We start from the raw sequence: 18,179 nt of genomic DNA, 5'->3' as shown, positions 1-18,179 counted from the left end.
CTAGTCACGCCTCGACAATTTATGGCCAATTTTCCATTAATAAGAGAGAATGGAGTGTGGTTCAATCACTCTACAATCCAAACACTTGTTCTTAAGAATGGGGGAGACAGAATACAATGGTTTTGTTCCGTTTCTGAAAGAGCATTAATTCAATATTGTGTATCTTTGAAGAGAAACATTTAGATGGCTTTAAGTGATGGGAAGGTAAGCTTTACAGGAAAATTCTTATAAAGACATGCATTAGAAATACCACCTAGAGTCCACCTGTGAGAGAAGGGCCTGGGGCTGTGACTATGGTACAGGTAAGCGGAAGGGCGGGGAGGAAAAGACAGAGTTGAAGTGGGGTTGGCAGTTTCAGGGCATACATCCAAGGTTGGGGTCTCAGCTAAGTGATGGATTCCCATAGTCAGGGGCCCAGAACCATGGGTACATTGAAGGCTAGGTGCAGAGCTTCAGTGTGGGAACCGGTGTGGGAAACAGAAATTGGGGCACAGATGATGCCGAAGGCCCAGGATAGCCACTTTGTAACATTCAAGGCAAACAGAGTGAAAGAGAGGAATTCAGGCAGGCGGCTTACGATAAGACACCAGTCAACCCTTGCCCCAGCTGGTAGCTTGTAACATATTGTCCAAGGTTTGCAACAAAGTTTGCAACAACGTAAGCACAACGTTGGTTTAAAGAAAGCACGATGTGTATTCAAAATGAAGATGGAAATTGCTTACAGGTCTGAAGAGGGAGAGACCAAAGGTTTCCCAGAATCATGGAAGGTTTCTTCTGTGGCTTCCATTCAATCCACTTGCCAGGTCCATTCTCTTAGTTCTCTGTACACAGCATATTGCCAGGTGCTTCTCTTCATGTAGGTTCCTTCAAAAGAAGACCTAGAGTTGAGAATTTGAGTACAAATTTGGGAGGTGATATGAGGAAGACCCCTGAAGGAACGGGCAAGGGAAGCCAGTAGGAGAGGAAGCCAATAAAGGGGTATCAATGAGCAGGTGGCCTCCGTGGGCATCTGGGAGACTGAACAGAATCTGTCTCAGAAGCATCCCCCGAAGCTCAAGGAAGCCAGAGTGTTCATTCCTCAACTCCTATCCCTCATGAATCACTAGGTCCCCAGCGCTTTCAGACTCTCCTTAGTTGCTAAAGGAAGGAAGGCCCCAAAACTGCGGGTGACATCCAAGGTGGGTCAGGGTGCCAAGGGAGGGGCATGGCCAGCACCTGCCACAGAGCCCCAAACATCCACACCCCTCACTCAAAGGCTTCTCCCTAGGATACCGCTGCACTTCTACTCTGACTTGAAAACTTACCAGCGTTTTCCAAGAGTGAGCTGAGTTTATTACCAAATACGTTAGTTCGAATCGTGATTATTTTATGTAAGCAAATTAATTTTACGTAAATTAAGTGTATGGAATCTATGAAATATGAGTGCACAAGAAGAGATGCTTTTGTGAAAAATAAGTGGAGTTCTTCAGAATAGTTTGATGCAAGCAAGCCAGTAAAATTGTATAGAAACTGTTGGATTAGGTGTGGCTGAGAACACTGAGAAGGGCTCAGGGAGAGATTATAACAATCGAGGGAGATTATTCAATCAGATTGCTTTGCAAGTCACTTTAATTCTTGCCTCAATGTAAAGAAATTGAAGTTGAGGATCTTAAGGGATGCATTAAGAGTGTGATTTATGAAAAGAGACCACACATCACGCCAATTAAGAGAAAAGACCTTAGCTTTACATCAAAGATTGGCAAATGAATGTCAATTTATATGTTTTAAGTTAAAATAAAAATGTTTAAGGCATGTATGAATCATTTTTTATGACCCCCTGCTTTCTGTGATTTTTTTTTTCCGATTAATCAACCAATTGCCAGCCTTGAGTGTGCTGCGTGAGACGTCCTTCGACACCACTCCCAGGAAAATGCTCTGAGACCAGGGCTCCGTCCCTCATGCACAGTCAGCCGCCCAGAGTGTTTTATTTTAAGCATCCCACGAAAACTGAAGTACAAGGGAACAAGTGCTTCCTCAGGGAAGGGAAGGGATGAAGGGTCAAAAAGGTTAAGATTTCACTCTGGGAGCTGTTCAGCCGGATCACGAAGAATCACAGGAGAGCAAAGCTAATGAAATGAGCAAAGATAGCAAGGTGAATCCCGGGGCTTCGGGCGGCACCCGCACTGCACTGAGCTTTGCAAAGCTACCAGGGGCACAGCAGGATGGTTTTGAGGATAAAGGGAAGACCCAACAAATAAACTTTTAGCTAATTTCCCGAATAAGAAAGACGTCAAGTTCTTAAAGCCGTAAGATGGAGATGCTCAGACTCTGGAGACTGCCTGCAGTCCCCGCCTCTTCCGATCATTTAACACCAAAACCTGTTTATTTCCCGCTTTGGCTACCTGGACACTTGTCACTTTAGAGAAAGTTATCATGTGGCTCTTCCGGTTGGCAAGATTGAGAATCATTGAGGTTTGCTACGAGGTTTTGTGGCTCAGAACAAGTACCCTGGCTTACCACAGACAGGTTCTCAGTACCCTGGAAATGTTCTAGCAACCTCAAGATAAACCTAATGGGTTTGCGTTTCATCATGACTCAAATTTTCAGGACTCCCTTACCCTCGTCGGCCGCAAGGAGCTTTCACTGATAATGGGTCTGCATTCAGAGGACAGACTGGATGAGCTTAGGTCTGTATAGAAGCAGGTTCCTGGGGTCCAGGTGGGACGGGCGGAATAGCGGCCTCTCGAAGACGTGCGCACCCAAATACCCGGAACCCTTGAGTATGTTACTTAACAAGGGGCAAGTAAGGTTGCAGATGGAATGAAGATTGCTAATTAACTGACCTTAAACTACGATTAGCTGAATTCTCTAGATGGGCCCCATGTAGTCACAAGGGAGGCAGAAGTTTAAGAGCCAGAGTATTTCAATCTGAGAAAGCCTCAACCAGCAACTCCTGGCTCTGAAGATAGAAGGGGATATGAGGAATGCAGGTGGCCTCGAGAAGCTGGAAAAAGCGAGGAAACACATTCTCTCCTAGAGCCTCTAGAAAGAAACCCAGCCCTGCCCACACTTTGGTTTTAGTGCTGTGAGACCCACCTCAGACTTCTGACTCCTGGACTGTGAGACGATAGACTTGAGGTGGTTGAAGCCACTAAGTTTGTTCTTCTTTGGCGCAGTAACAATGAGGAACTAATACATCTGATACCTGCTGCTTGGTCTCAAAGAAGGTGTAGGGGCTCTGGGTCGGCCCATTCCTCGGCCCTGCAGATTCCTTGTCCTTGGAAAGAAAGTGTGGTCAGAGATGAGCTAGAGGGGGGCCTCCAGATGGCAAGGGCCTAAATACCTGGGTCAAAAGGAGGTAGGCGCTTCAGGAAAATGCTGTAACAGGAAAATGCTACGAGGAAAGAAGAAAACCTTACTGGGTCATGACAATGGGAAGGCCTGAGTCTACCAGGCAAGTTGGAGGCATCAGGTAGGCCAGTTTACTGGACGGGGTCAAGCCTTCATGCTCTATCCCCTTTCAGACTGGCGTTTGGCTTCTGGGTTAGAAAGGGCCGTATTCTGCTTTGCATAAGAGAAGGACAGTGAAGAGGCCAGATTCTGAGAGGGAGAGATGAGAACAGAACTGGGAGAGTGGAGAAAGAAGGAAATGAGCCAAGGAAACGTGGGAAGACCACTCCCCACAATCTCTAAAACCCAATTAAATTATACTCACTAAATACTTTGCTTGGATAGATTTCTTACGGAAACTGGCCAAGCAATGGAGCTTCGTGCCTGCAACTACGTGGGATATAATGGATGCCAGAGCGTATCACACAAAGCCCCTCATCCTCCTAGCTTCCAACATTGTCGGCTGCTATTGGTGCAGAATTGAGCTCCTCCTTGAGAAACGTCCTCACCAAGGTCATGTCCCATCCAGGGACAGCCCTCATTCAATGAATGCCATATCAGAGTACAAAGGCCCAAATGCATGCCCCAATTTGAGACACAGGGCTACCCTGGCTTAGCTCAGATGAGTCCTCTGTGACGAGTGAATCACAGCCCAAATTCTCACCAGATCAACCTGCCTCTTTCACTCTCCCACATAGGATCCCAAGAAAACTCACCAAAAGCATTCCCACATGGAACTCTCAGAGTCTCAGAGTCAGCTTCCTCCAGAAATGGATCAACGGTGGGGGTGAAAAAGATAGCAAAATGACCTCACGGGCCATGGAATTAGAAGAAAGTTGGGGGAGAATGGCCGTCTGTTAGAGGGAAGTCTGGATTGCAAGAGACAGTGGAATGGCAGTGAATGAGATCCTTGAGGGCCAGAACACCCTCCAGATTGTCACCAGGAGCCACAAATGCCTTGTAAATCCATGTGTGGCCCACCCACGCTGCACAGGAAAGGGCATAAGGGAATCTCCATCCTCGGATCACACAGCCATTTCCAGGGCCTCTACATTACTGTATGCTTGACTAATAAGTTGCCTTTTAGGTTTTAAATAAAAAGCAAAATGGCTAGAAACTGGAAGGCAGTGCAAGATATGAATAAAGAGGTTCAAGAGTGACCACATCTTGGCAATTTGCCTTTAACGTCTGCAATTGTTCGGAACTGAAAACCTTACACAAATGTCCCAGGTCAGGTTGCCTGGATAATCAGTCTAATTTTGTTTGGCATTTGTGAAAAAAAGAAGAAAAGCCTTAACGATTCAGATTCCTTGATCCATCCATTGCAACAGCAGAAATGGCAAGAATAGCACTAGAGTATATATTTGAAGGAGACCATCAGTTCATTTTTGAAGGCACGATCAGATCATTATTAATAATTCTCAACTGTGGAAATCAGAAACTTCATTGATCTCCTCAAAACATGGAAAGATTTTGCAAATTCTGAGACATCGTGTGACAGAGCTGTGCCTCCAATAAGAAATCCCTGTTCTTGTTCTTGTTTTTGTTTTTTAAGTAGGCTCCGCACCCAGCATGGAGCCCAACATGGGCCTCAAACTCACGATGCCGAGATCAAGACCCGAGCCAAAATCAAAGAGTCGGACGCCCAAGTGGCGGAGCCACCCAGGTGTCCCCAAGAAATCCTGTTTTTAAAGGGGGTGGAATGGTGTGAGGAAACACATAGGATAGTAAGCAAAAACAGGAATAAAATTGTTTATATTTTACATGTAAAAATATATGAATATGAATTATTAGGTGTTTTTTTTTTCCTACTGGGAGAGCTAAAAGCATACAAATGACTCTTTAAAAGGCAGCCTCTTTTTACAATAAATGTTAACATTTTTAAGTGATTTTAAAGGCCAATTTCTAAAACCCGTCAATCCCCTGGAAGAACATTGTTCATGTTTTAAATAGTTGAGTTGCAAGATATGAATCGATACATGAGGAGCTATTTAACATTGCTGTTTTGATCCCAATGGTGCCCTAACAGAGGCATCAAGAGTGCAGCAGTTATAATAAACACAAATTGAGACTCTTCAGTGGCTAAGTCTCCCTCTGGAAAAACTGCAGAATTGGAGATGCATGCTATAGCAGACCTAGCAACAGAACCATTAGTCTGTGGTTGAGAGGAGTGGTTTGCCGTATCTGGTCCCTGGACCAGCGGTATCCGCATCACCTGGGAACCTGTTAACTTGTTAAAAATGCAGAATCTCAGGTCCCTTGCCAGCTCCACTGAATCAGACACTCTGGGGCAGGACACGGCAATCTTTTACAAGCGCTCTGGGGGAATATAATACAGGCTAACCTTAGAGAATCCCAACCCTTTCTTGAATTCATGAACTGGGAGACAGATGGGGGGAATGCAGATGTGACCTCATGCAGTCTACATTTTGCAAGGGCATTGATCGAAAGCTGTCATTAGATTCTCAGGAAGTTGGGGGAGAATTTGTGATCCAGAAAAAGAAAAGATAGATAGATAGATAGATAGATAGATAGATAGATGATAGATAGATAGATAGATAGATAGATAGATAGATAGATATAGATCGATCGATCTTATATAAAAGCTTGTGGTAACAAGCTTGTGGTAACTGATTGCATTAAAGTCCCCAATTACTGGCCTCCCTGCATCCTGCAAATGGACCACCTATACAAGAGTGGTCTCTGCTTTTTTGGTCTGCCCACCATTCCTTCCCTTTCAAGTGAGACCACCTCCCAATTTGGGGAATAGGCCCACCCTCCATTCAGGGAGCTGTTCATCACCATATCCCACCTGCATGGCCACAGGAATGAGTACCTGATTTCCAAAAATAGCAGTCCATCAGTCTGGTCAAAATGATTGGCCAAGAATTGTTCACTTGACCCAAAATGGGCCAAAGGAGTCCTTTCCTGGGATTGTATATGCATATACTTAGAGACAAGATGTGTCCCCTCTTCTCTGAAGTTACTAAGCTGAACGGATGGAAGCCTGTGCCTGGGTGTAATACACCTACACACAGAGGAAACCATATATGTTAGGAGAATGAGCCCCGTAAGAATCACAAGAGAGACAGAGAGAGCTAGTAGACTCATTCACATCCTGGGTGAGAAAGAAAGAGAGAAAGTGGGGGAGGCCTTTTTTATTATTTCATTTTATCTAGTTTAATTTTGTTGTAGTGTAGAGTTCTGTGAGTTGGCAAGTGTAGGCACGTGTGTCCACCATCACCATCAGGACACAGAATAGTTCGTCACCCAACATGTCTGTCTGCAGTCACCCTTCCTCCCACGTTCTGGCAGCCAGGGATGCTTTATTTGTCGCTACAGTTTGCCCTTTGCAAAACTGTCATATAAATGGAATCACATAGTATGTGGTATCTGGGGTCTTATTTCCTTCACTTAGTACAATGCATTTGAGATTTTTCCATGTAAGTATCCATACAAATACCTATACTAATCTTATCAGCACTCTGTTCCTTTATATTGCTGCGTAGTATTCCATTGTATGGAGAAACCTTTCCCTTGTTGAGAAACATTTGTTTCCAGTTTGGGGCAATTATGAAAAAGCTTCTAAAAATATTTGCATACACAGATTTTCATCCAATTTAGGTAAATATTTAGGAGTAGAATTTCTTGTTCATATGGTAAAGATATATTTAACTGTGTAAGAAGCAGTAAAGCTGTTTTCCAAAGTGGCTGTCCCATTTTGCATCTCTCTCTGCAGTGTACAAGAATGTCTGTTGGTTTCTTCAGAAGTTCTTAAGGCCAGTCCCTCCCCTTGACCTCCTAATGGAGTGATCGAATTCCTAAGTTTCTAATTAGTATGGCCAGCATCCCTTGTATAATTTATTCTTCCTCTGTATTGGACCCTGTCCTTCCTAGGGACACTTGTTGAATATCTACATGAAAAATACCACTCTGGAATGACAAAAGAATACAATTTTTAAGGTTTTCAAGTGTTTTTCGCTCCAGGGATTCTGGAACCTGTATCATGAGCCAGGACAAAATCTCTCTCAGCGGCTAGGATGAGGAACCCCAGCAATGCTGTGCCTCCCCTTACCTAAGGTGCACAATATGATCTAGCCTACCCTTAGGAGTCTGAGAGGGAAACACAAAACCATCCCCCAAAGATGCATTATTAGTGTTTGCTTACAGTGATGGGGACCCTCCCATGGTTATATCAGAAGCTGTTATGTCATATATTACGTGGGAATATTCTTTGTTATGTCATATATTATGTGAGAATATTCTTTGGGAACGTTAGAGTTTATCAGGGGAAAGATATTTTTGCCCAGACAATTCCTATCACCTCAATGCGGTTGAACATCATCTTACTAGAAACTGGTTCCCAGTAAGATACCCAGATGTCATGCCATACATATGACCCCCTTGCCCTTAGGGAGAATTGGGCCAAAGGGACATCTGAGTCCTTGAGCCAAGGAGTTTGTTAGTAGCATAACCAAGAGATAACAGTTTAAAAATGTCCATTCATGTTGCAACTTGATACAAAGCTCCTAGATAATGTATTGAGAAGCACCTTTGCCCTTTCTTAGAAATAAAATGTCTCCTGCATTTAAAGCAAACACAAACTCTTATTACCAAGAACAGCGCATAGAACCTTTATGCAGGGCTACTAGTAGGTTCTGTCAAAAATAAGCTATGAAAGATCTCCTTCATATAGCATAGTCATTCAATGTCCGGATTCGAGGTTAGTTGGGAACTTTTTTTTTTAGTACACTATGCATTAACTAAATCCCTGAACTATTTCTTTGCTACTAGAAAGGAAAGCCATTAAGTGTGGGTGCTTTACCTGCTGTCCAAATGGGAACAGAGGGTTGGACTAAACCATCGCTCAATGTCCACTTCAGTGACATTAATCTCTGGAAATGAAGACAAAGTGGAAATAACCAAGAGTGTTCAGTCTGCCCTAGTTATAATGAGAATTGCTCATTTCACAAAAATCTATGAAATGGTAGACAACAACTCAGGTTAAATTAGAAAGATTTTCTGAGAGGGGTGCCTGGGTGGGTCAGGTTGTTAAGTGTCCAACTCTTGATTTCCACTGAGGTCATGATCTCAGGGTCATGAGATCGAGCCCCTCATTGGGCTCTGTGCTGAGCATGGAGTCTACTTGGGCTTCTCTGTCTCCTTCTCCCTCTGCCCCTCCCCCCACTCTCTAAATAAATAAAATCTTAAAAAAAAAAACTTTCTGAGAATATTAACAAGTGATCCTAACCTAGGAGAATAAAAAGAAAGCATTGAGAATTGTATGTGTGTGTTTGTGTCCTGGCATTTGGCATTTCTTACACAGTAAGTGAATCATGAGTTTTCTGGTAAGGACAGCAGGAAAGGATTTACAGCATCAACAGCTACCCCTGATCATACGAGGAGTGCCTACCATGCAAAGGCTATAAAGGAAATCAAGATCAAGGGTTTTGCTCTGGTGGAGAAGTAGGGAGATTAGGCTGAGATGAGAAATCTGGGCCATTAAAGTTGGTAAACCCCTCTAAAGGATTGGAAAACAAAAGCAAGGCCAGAGCACAAACACTGATGTGTGACACTTACCGCACCTCGGAGGCCCGAAAGAGAACACTGGTTAAGCCCAGGAGCAGGGCAGGCAATTTGCCCCCACAGAGCAATTTGCTATTCCTTTTTGTTCTTGTGGCTGGCGACTACCTAATGAATCCTCACCGACTCATCTCTCCCCAAGCAGAATAAAGGTACTTACCTGCTTTCGTAGGTGTTTTAACATGAAAACACCTCTATATTCCTCAGATGTAACAGTGTTTCAGAGTCAACAATATAACCCATGTGCAAGAACAGCAGCCATGACCATATGCCCAGCATCATATTAGGCAATATAAGGGGATAAAATATAGGTAATATATAGTGCCTAATCTTAATGAACGTATAGTTTATTATAGTTAAGCTAAGAAGAAAAAAATAAAACTTTGGTGGCTGGATGATATTTGAAAATATCAACTTACGGTTTTCTCTTATTTTCTTGTCCTCCTTTCTCCCACTCAAGTATGTATCCATTTGAAGATATTAAGAGTCGAATATCATTACTTGGAGAGACTCATTTATGGTTTTCTCCACTTTATGTTCCCCTTTCCTGCTCTCATTCAGTACTCCCAGAGTAAGATGGAGACGGAGGGGAGGCCAGTCCAAGGGCCTGTTATCTCACTGTATGGCTCCATCCAGCTAGGGACCTCATACCTGTGGCATAGAAGCACCTCTGGCTGCCCCCAGGAGGAGAGAAGAGGGGAGTATTTAGCCACTGGCTACCCACCTGGTGTACGTGTGTGCATGTGTGTCTGTGTTTTGGTGGGGAGGTGTCTAGATGATAAACACATAGATGTCTGCAAGACATCCTGGGTTTTGTGCCCAAAGACCTAAATCCAATGAGGGGCGGGGGTTGGGTGTAATAAACCAAGTGACCTCAGGAAGCAGGGAGCCTTCCTTTCCAGATGAGCGAAATAAAAGATACCCCGTACGCTTTGAACAGTAAAGAGAGGAGAGCAGGTGAGCAAGCACTTGGGAGCTGAAATCATCATTAGAGTTGGGTGGGGATTGTCTAGGTTATTAGGGTGAGAAGAGGGTATTCAGATGTTTCTCCAACAACACTGAAGCAAGAGCTTCAAAAGTATTGGGATTTGGAAGACATAAGGAGAAGTGGGGAGCTAGCCCAACATTTACTTCACCTTCTAGCCCTAGGTACAAAAAGCTTCAGCTTGATGGGCTCTGTAACACAGCCTCCCATCCCCGTCTCACCTTCTGTCTCCCTCCTCCCCAGACCCTACTCCTGTTCCTTGGGATCACTTTCCACAATAAACTACCTGCACTCAAGCCCTTCCCTTGGGCTCTGTCTAGGGAGGGGAGCTGGGAAACCCAAACCAAGACAACAGAAAAGGTGAGTATGACTTGAGAAACTTGCAGACCCCTTTTAGAGATGTTTATCTCCACTTAAACTTCATCACTTCAAGTCACTCTTTGCTCCTATTCCAATTGTTTCCTTAGGACTCTATTAAATCTGGAAAGTCCCCTCCTAAATGCCACAAGCATCAGCTGTTCCCAGTTTTAATCTTTCTTGAACGGCTTTACAATATTTGACGATTCCTTCAAGCTTGGGTCTTCTTTGCTTCCAAGGGTACTGCCCTGACCATGTTCTTTCCTGGAATGCCTCCTCTGGCTCTCTCTCCTGCTCCCAGGAGCCTCGCAACAGGCTCTTGAACCCAATCTCTCTCTAGCTCCATCCAGTTCACTTCAAACCCTCCACAGTGTCTTTTCATGGGTGGGTTTCAAATTTGGATTTCCCTGAGATTTCTCCTGAATTCCGACCCCATATTTACACCCATTGGGTGAAAATTTCATCCTGGACGTTATATACAAGGTCCGCAGATCCATAACTAAATGAACATTCACTCTAGGCTGGACATGCAAACATTGAAAACAACAACAGAAAAGACTAAATATGAGAAAAACAGAGGCGCCTGGGCGGTTCAGTTAAGCATCTGTCTTCTGTTCAGGTCATGATCCCAGGGTCCTGGGATGGAGCCCCATGCAGGGCTCCTTGCTCAGCAGGGAGCCCTGCTTCTCCCTCTCCTTCTCCCTCTGCCTGCTGCTTCCTCTGCTTGCGTTCTCTCTCTTTGTCAAATAAATAAAATCTTTTTTTAAAAAAAAGGAGAAAAATCAGACAGAAATAAATGGCACATCTAGAGGTCTAATCTTAGGGAAAGACAAGAAGATAAAATACAAAGAAGTAGAAGGAATCAACAGTAGAATATTCCAGCCTGGTTAACCAGAAGAATGGTGACATTTTACCAGCGGGTTGGGGGCGTTGAGAGAAAAGCAATTTTAGGATGAAAGGAAAGATGAAGAGTTCTGTGTTGATCATATTAGGTTTCTGTACCGACTTTTCTCCCTCCTCCACCCTATCAGAAGACCTGGGGTCCTTTTCTATTTTTCTCACTGATCTTGGTCACATGCTATGTTACCACCTCACTGAATTCCATTTTCTTCAGTCTCCCTGGGACCTCTTGAGGAAAATGTCATCAACTTCCAACAAGATACTTCTTTTCGCTTTTTCGGGAATCCAAACTTGTTACTTTATGAACAAACAGGAAAAAAGTATTTGTAATACATAAATAGAATCAAAAATAAAAATACTAAGAATTAAAATATACCATGTATAAAAATAACCACCAACACTCCCACCTGGAATCCTACAGCTATCAGATTTTCTAAAACCCCTCCTTGTTTTCCAGAAATGACTTAAAAGTTTGCTCTATATTATTTTAATACTTGACATGCAGCAGGAAAATACCATTCAGCCAAACATAAGGCCTGTGACTGGAAGCAGGTCGACAAATTCATGTGAAGAGTCCAACGGCCTAGAGCAGCTATTTTATTTGTAAACCCGTCAAGCCTTCCACTCCATTTAGAGGGCTGAAAGCAGTCACCTTCCTAATAGGGGGTTTTGCTTGTCACCCACCTTTGTGCCATTAGAAACCTGTTAATTGCCGTCTTGGTAACAAAGGAAAACAACACCATTGTGCTACTAATAAAAGACTGTGTGAATTGCTTCTCCTCGGAAAGGCAATGATTTTAATTGACTTTATTTTCTCCCGAAAAGAACTAGAGATGCACCATCATGCTGCCCTCATTAATGGAGTCGCATCACTAATTCAGGATGAAAACTGAAGTCCGGTGAATGTCCGCCTTGCAGTTCCGCGGCCAGCAACACAGAATCGGGCGCGTGAGCTCTTCCTATGCCTCTCCCCACTCAGCTTGCTCCTCCCGGGCCGGATAAGGCACCCGGGACAAGGTAAAAAGCTGCACGTTATTCTGTAGCTTTATCCCAGCTGCACTTTGGAAAACAGATCTGCAGGCTCTGAACCAACAGGCAATAAGTCACTCGGCCCATTTTCTCAGAATTACGGCTGTGCCGTTACTGTTTGCTTCCCAGTAACTATAACCATGGACAGTAACAAATACGCAGAGGCATTTTTCTCCTCTGCACCTCAGAAAGCTACGCCTTCATGAATATCTCTTCTTTAGCTATTTCCTAATCCAATTTTTTCATGTCGGAGCTGGGAATTTGTGTGACAGGGTATTTGGTGCGTTTCCAGAAGGCTGCAATCAGCCACACTCCTGCGATTGGAAGCAGCTTCCCAGCTTAAGTCTGTGATAATTAGCTGGATTCTCAGGTCCGGGAGTGGCCATATTCATAAGAGCCCCAGATTATAAAAGAAAGCTAGGGGACAAGTATGAACGGTGGGTATGAGATACATCCCTGTTTTGACCTGTTGGAAGAATTAGTTGATAAAAATTTCACGGACTCAATAAATACTTAGTGTGGACCAACTCTGTGCTTATGGGGCCCCTACTATGCTATGAGCCGCGGTAGCTGTGAACGACATCCCTAATATTCTTGTTCTCCCAGAAAATACATACTTGGCAGGGAGTGCCATTACAATTATGCAATTAAATTAATGCATTCACAAAGTCTAGGTAATTGTACCACGGAGAAAATCTAAGAGGTATGGTGACAGACAGTGATCGTGGGGAGGGCAGGGCTGCTTAAAAAGCCGTGGCCAGGCTGGGCCTCTTGGGGGAGATGACATTTGAGATGATGTGGTTTTTTTAAAATATGTCGCCCTAATTCTTAGATACTCCTCCTATCAAGGGGTGGAGTCTATGTCCTTATCCCTTTCCCTTGAATCCAGGCTCTCTGTCTGAAAAACAGAATGAAGCAGAGGGGACACCATGCCAATTCCCCAGCCCAGGCCTTAAGAAACTGGCACCTTCTACTTCTGTGTCTGGGGGATGCTCGTTCTTGGAACTTGGCCACCATGCTGTGAAAAGCCTACTCAGCACACAGCGAATTAGCTACCATAGAGAGGTCAGCCCCACATTGCCGTCTCCTGCCCCATGTCACTTCCGGAAGCAGAGATCACGTCTATCATTGATCTGTAGCCCCTTCCTAACCTGAAATGCCACTTAGCATGACAGGGCAGAAATGTAGCCACTGAGATGCAATTCTAACCTCCAGGCCATTTGTTACATATGTGTTATCCGTAGGTCAAAATATTTATGGTCCATATAAATGCCTTATTCTTTGCATAGAAAAAGGACACCATAGGCCTGCTACCACTGGGATGTAAGCTTTAAGCGGCAGGCAAGTGACAAGTCAACGTTAAGAAATACCTCGGGGTCAGACAAACACTTGAGCAGGCTTTGGTTGTATGGCCCTTTGTGGCTTCTCTACCCTTTCCCTACACACGTCTTTGCTCGTCCCCCGGGTAAGACAAAGGGAAGTCAGACCCAGGTGCCTCTCCTTGGAATGTCAGAAGTTGAATGCTTCATCAGAATTTTCAATGGTGACTCAAGAGTCTTTTTCATTTATTCTAGGATGAGCTGATTAAGTCATTTTACTTCATGAGCAATGAAGGGTTTAGAGTTGATTTTTCTCCTGGCAACAGTTAATTCTGGTAAAACAACATCATGAAAATATTGAGGGAGAAGAGCAATATTAATCCATCAGACTTTATTTATTAGTGATGTGTTATGTAACAAATACAAGCCATAAATTTAAGGAAATTCAATGTCGTTAATCATTCACCGTTTATAATGAAGGCCCACAGAACTTCATTTGAACATTCTCTTCTCGCAATCTGCTTATTACAAGCTCAGCTGTGGTTGCCTTTTCTATCCTGTAACAAATCTCCTTTCCTTCTTCACTTCCTAGTAACTGATCTTCCTTTATAACTCTATGGAAAGGAACGATTCTCTCTATCTGTTGTTATGGCTTACCAGCCTAAGACAAGTTCTCTCTGCCTTTTTGCTGAAAGGAACCTGAATTTTTGTGTTCAGGTAGTAATGTGCCCAATCCCCAGGGGACAAATCCTATTTGGTCTAAACCCATTCCATTTCACCTGTAATATGTCCAGAAGTAGATAATGTAACAAGTTCTAGCCAATAAGATGGATGGAAAATTCTGCTAGGGCATTTGGATAAGAGTTTTCACACTGAATAGGAGATATCAGGAGAAGAAAACCTGCCTGATGCCTCCTTACTTCTGCTCAGAGCACTATCATGGGACAATGTGATATTTAGAGCTCAGTCAGCCATCCTATGACATGAGGACAGACACCTCTATTCTGAAGATGACAGATGAAAAGGAAGGAAACACCTGAGTCTTTGATGCTCTCCAAGCTGTTCAGCCAACCCTGAGATTGCCTGACAACAGGATTCTTATTAAGTAAACAAGAGCCTGTTCGTGAGTTTAATTCATATTTGTCCAGATATTTGGCCTAATGAGGTTGTGTTTAGCAAATTGAGTGAGAGAAGAAAATTACTTACGAGACTAGGGCAGGATAGTAACGATGGCCCACATACCATATGGCTAAGTACTGAAAAGTGATATGCTACAAACTGCTACATAAAGTATGTGCCATCCTTGTATTCTGGAAAATATTATTCCATCATAATAATCTGAAGAGCCAAATTGCGATTTTGAATGTTTGGACCCCCTTTCGGAGCATCATGTTGGAACACAGTGGTGTAAGGAGAGCCAACTCCAGCCCTGGATCCATGGGTTGGCCCTCTTCCTTTCTCATTCCCTAGCTCTAGCCTACATGTAAGGTGTCCTGAGAAAACATCTTTGGACACTAGCCTGCAAGTTCAATTTTCATCCACATTTCCCACACTCCAGCCACCTTTGGCCACTCCCCAGGCCTCACGATACGCACACATTTGGAAAGGTATGCCTCAGGAAGAGGCACATGGGGGCCCTGAAAGCAAACTTTTATGAACCTTCGGAAAGAGATTTTAGGGCCCTGGCTACCTGAAAAGTAATCTAGAAAAGAAGGCTTAGTCTCTGGACCACAGCAGGCATGGGGCCCTCCAAAGCACAGGTCTTAGAGCAAGGGTCCCTCCTGACCGGGTCTAAGATGGTACCGAGGAAAAGCCCATCAACAGATGACGTTAACCCAAATATGACAGAAAGATGGGATGAAATGCAAGGACCCAATCAGTATGTTTGTCCCGGGAACACCAAAAATAACTCTTCCATTTTCTTACTTTATTTGTAAGATCAGAACTTTAGCAATTTTCAGCAAATAAAAAAAGTAGTTGTTCTTAGATATAAATACACAGAGATGGGTTTATCATGAAGCTAATGAAACTTAAGATCCAGGACCCTTCACTGCACAGGTTCTGAGAAAGAAGCCTTGGCAATATGCTCACATGATGCTGATGCCGCCATCTTGTAAACAAGACAGACATCACCATATACTGAAGGTAGCAGAATGTTTTTCTTAAAATAAATGAAAAGATACGGGCACCTGGGTGACTCAGTTGGTGAAGCGCCTGACTCTCAATTTTGGCTCAGGTCATGATCTCAGGGTTGTGAGATCGAGCCCCCACATTGGACTCCATGCTAAATGCAGAATCTGCTTGGAATTCTCTCTCTCCCTCTCCCTCTGCTCCCCTCCCCCAGCTTGCTGACACACTCTCTCTCTCTCAAATAAATAAATGGAATCTTTAATATATATGTGTAAAGGTAAAATTTTTGAAATTCTTAACTTTAAATCTGATGTCTGGAGTGATGAAAAAATTCTGGAAATAGAGAGTATATTAGTCAGAGTTTTCCAGAGAATGAGAACCAATAGGATATATATATAGCTATATATAGGAGGAACTTTATTATAGGAATTGGCTCACACAGTTGTGAAGGCCAAGTCTCACAATATGCCATCTGCAAGCTGGAGAACCAGAAAAGCTGGTGGTATAATTCGGTTCAAGTCCAAAGGCCTGAGAACCAGGCAGCCACTGGTGGGAGTCCCAGAGTCTGAAGGCCCAAGAATCAGGAGCTCTGGAGTCTGAAGGCAGCAGAAGATGGATGCCGCGACTCAAGAAGAAGGAATTCCCCCTTCCCTTGGCCTTCTTGTTCCATTCAGACCCAAAAGAACTGGATAATGCCCTCCCACATTGGGGAGGGTGGATCTCTTTACTCGGTCTACCGAATCAAATGCTAATCTCTTTCTAGAAACACTCTCACAGACACACCCAGAATGAATGTTTTACCAGCTGTCCTGGCATCAGGACATTAGCCCAGTCCAGTTGACACATAAAATGAACGATCACGGATAGCCATGGTGACACAATATTGTGAATGTTTTCAACGCCAGTGAATTGTACATTTAAATGGCTTAAATAGTAAATTTTATCTTGTGTATGTTTTACTGCAATAACAAGCATCCCCCAAATGTATCATCTTCAGGCCCCACAAGATGGATTTTTCCATTTGCCAGTCATTCAATCCTTCTATCACACATTCTTTGAGCACTTAGGAAGCATAAAGCATCATGAGAGTTAAAGGAAAACAGCACCTTGAAGGCACCACCACCCTCCCGCCCCTCACTTCTTCCCTGAAGAGTATCTTATAAGTGGGGATTTTCTCAGCCTTTTTAGTGAGTTTAACATGATGCTTGGCCTCAAAGAGCTTTGGCTCCATGTCAAAGGCCAACCTGAGCAGGAATAACTTGCACACAAAGCCATCCTGGAGATTTAACAACATAATGTGCGTAAGGCCCTCAGCATGGGCCTGGCAGGTATCGGACGCCACCCACGTAACTTCACCCTGTGATTCACAGCATTAGCCACTCCTCTCCCAGCTCCTGGAGGGTTTTGTGACAAATTCTAAGGGAGCACAGATTAGTGCATTTTAAAATCTGTTAAGTATTTTGCCAATTTTATGCTCAGTGTTTGGGGAAAATCAAAGAAGGAAAATATCATTGCCTATTTCCTGTAAGTGCTGGGCTGGAAAGAACACAGACAGGAAAGAGTCAGTCTAAATCTGCTTGAGGCTGGCCTTCCCCAGAGGCTTCCTTGATGGAAGGTACAGGTGTGTATTTGCAGGTGGGCCTAGGAAGCACCTTTAGAGAAGGGGGAAGTGAGACTGGCAAGGGGAGGGGGCCGAGGCAGGGTGAGTTGATGAGCGAGTCACCGCTGTGGGTGACCACGGAGGACCCCTGGGACACTGTGGCCCCATGTGCATTCCAGTTCCCCCCCACTGTTGGCTGAAGGCAGCTCCTGGGGGTGTTCAATGCTCAGCACATCCAACCTGCCTGCTTCAGGAGCCAGAGAAAGGGCTCAGGTGGAGGGTGCAGGTGTCTGCTGATGGACATGCTCGGCACACACTGAAGTGGACGGACTGAGGGGATCTGGGAGGGGTCCCACCAGTGTCTGCCTGTACCATCAACTTGGATACCTTTCAGCACCATACAGAACCATCTGTATTAGTTTCCTAGGGCTTCCCTAACAAAATATCACAAACTAGGGGCACCCGGGTGGCCCAGTCGGTTTAGCATCTGACTCTTGATCTCGGCTCTGGTCGTGATCTCAGGGTCCTGAAGTGGAGCCCTATTTGGCTCCATGCTGAGCATAGAGCCTGCTTGAGGTTCTCTCTCTCCCTCTCCCTCTGCCCCTCTCCCCAACCCCAATGGCACTCTCTCGCTCGCTTTCAAACACAAAACAAAACAAAACAAAAACAACCCAGAAATTAGATGAGTAAAAAAAATGCAGTCATCCTCTCACAATTCTGGCATCGTCAAGGTATCACCAAAATCAAGGTGTCAGCAGGGCTCTAAAACTCTGGTAGGATCCTTCCTTGACACATCCTAGATTCTGGTGTGGTCTTCAATCCTTGGCATCCATTACCCCAGTCTCTGCCTTTGTCCTCACGTGGGGTCCTCCCTGTGTGTTTCTGTCTTCACCTGGCATTCTCTTCT

The 18,179-nt window shown here is 44.2% G+C and overlaps 1 long non-coding RNA gene across 1 annotated transcript in view; it reads right to left on the bottom strand.

Annotated features, from left to right (window-relative positions):
• Positions 1–574: 574 nt before the first annotated feature.
• LOC130543791 (uncharacterized) overlaps positions 575–18,179 on the bottom strand; it is a 57,124-nt gene continuing 39,519 nt past the window's right edge. Inside the window, exon 3 of the long non-coding RNA XR_008959404.1 lies at positions 575–864. This is a non-coding gene — a long non-coding RNA (uncharacterized LOC130543791). The remainder of the gene's footprint in view (positions 865–18,179) is intronic.

Source organism: Ursus arctos, unplaced genomic scaffold (assembly GCF_023065955.2).
Source record: "Ursus arctos isolate Adak ecotype North America unplaced genomic scaffold, UrsArc2.0 scaffold_16, whole genome shotgun sequence".
Classification (NCBI taxonomy): Eukaryota; Metazoa; Chordata; class Mammalia; order Carnivora; family Ursidae; genus Ursus; species Ursus arctos.
This window is presented reverse-complemented; position numbering and strand designations above follow the sequence as displayed.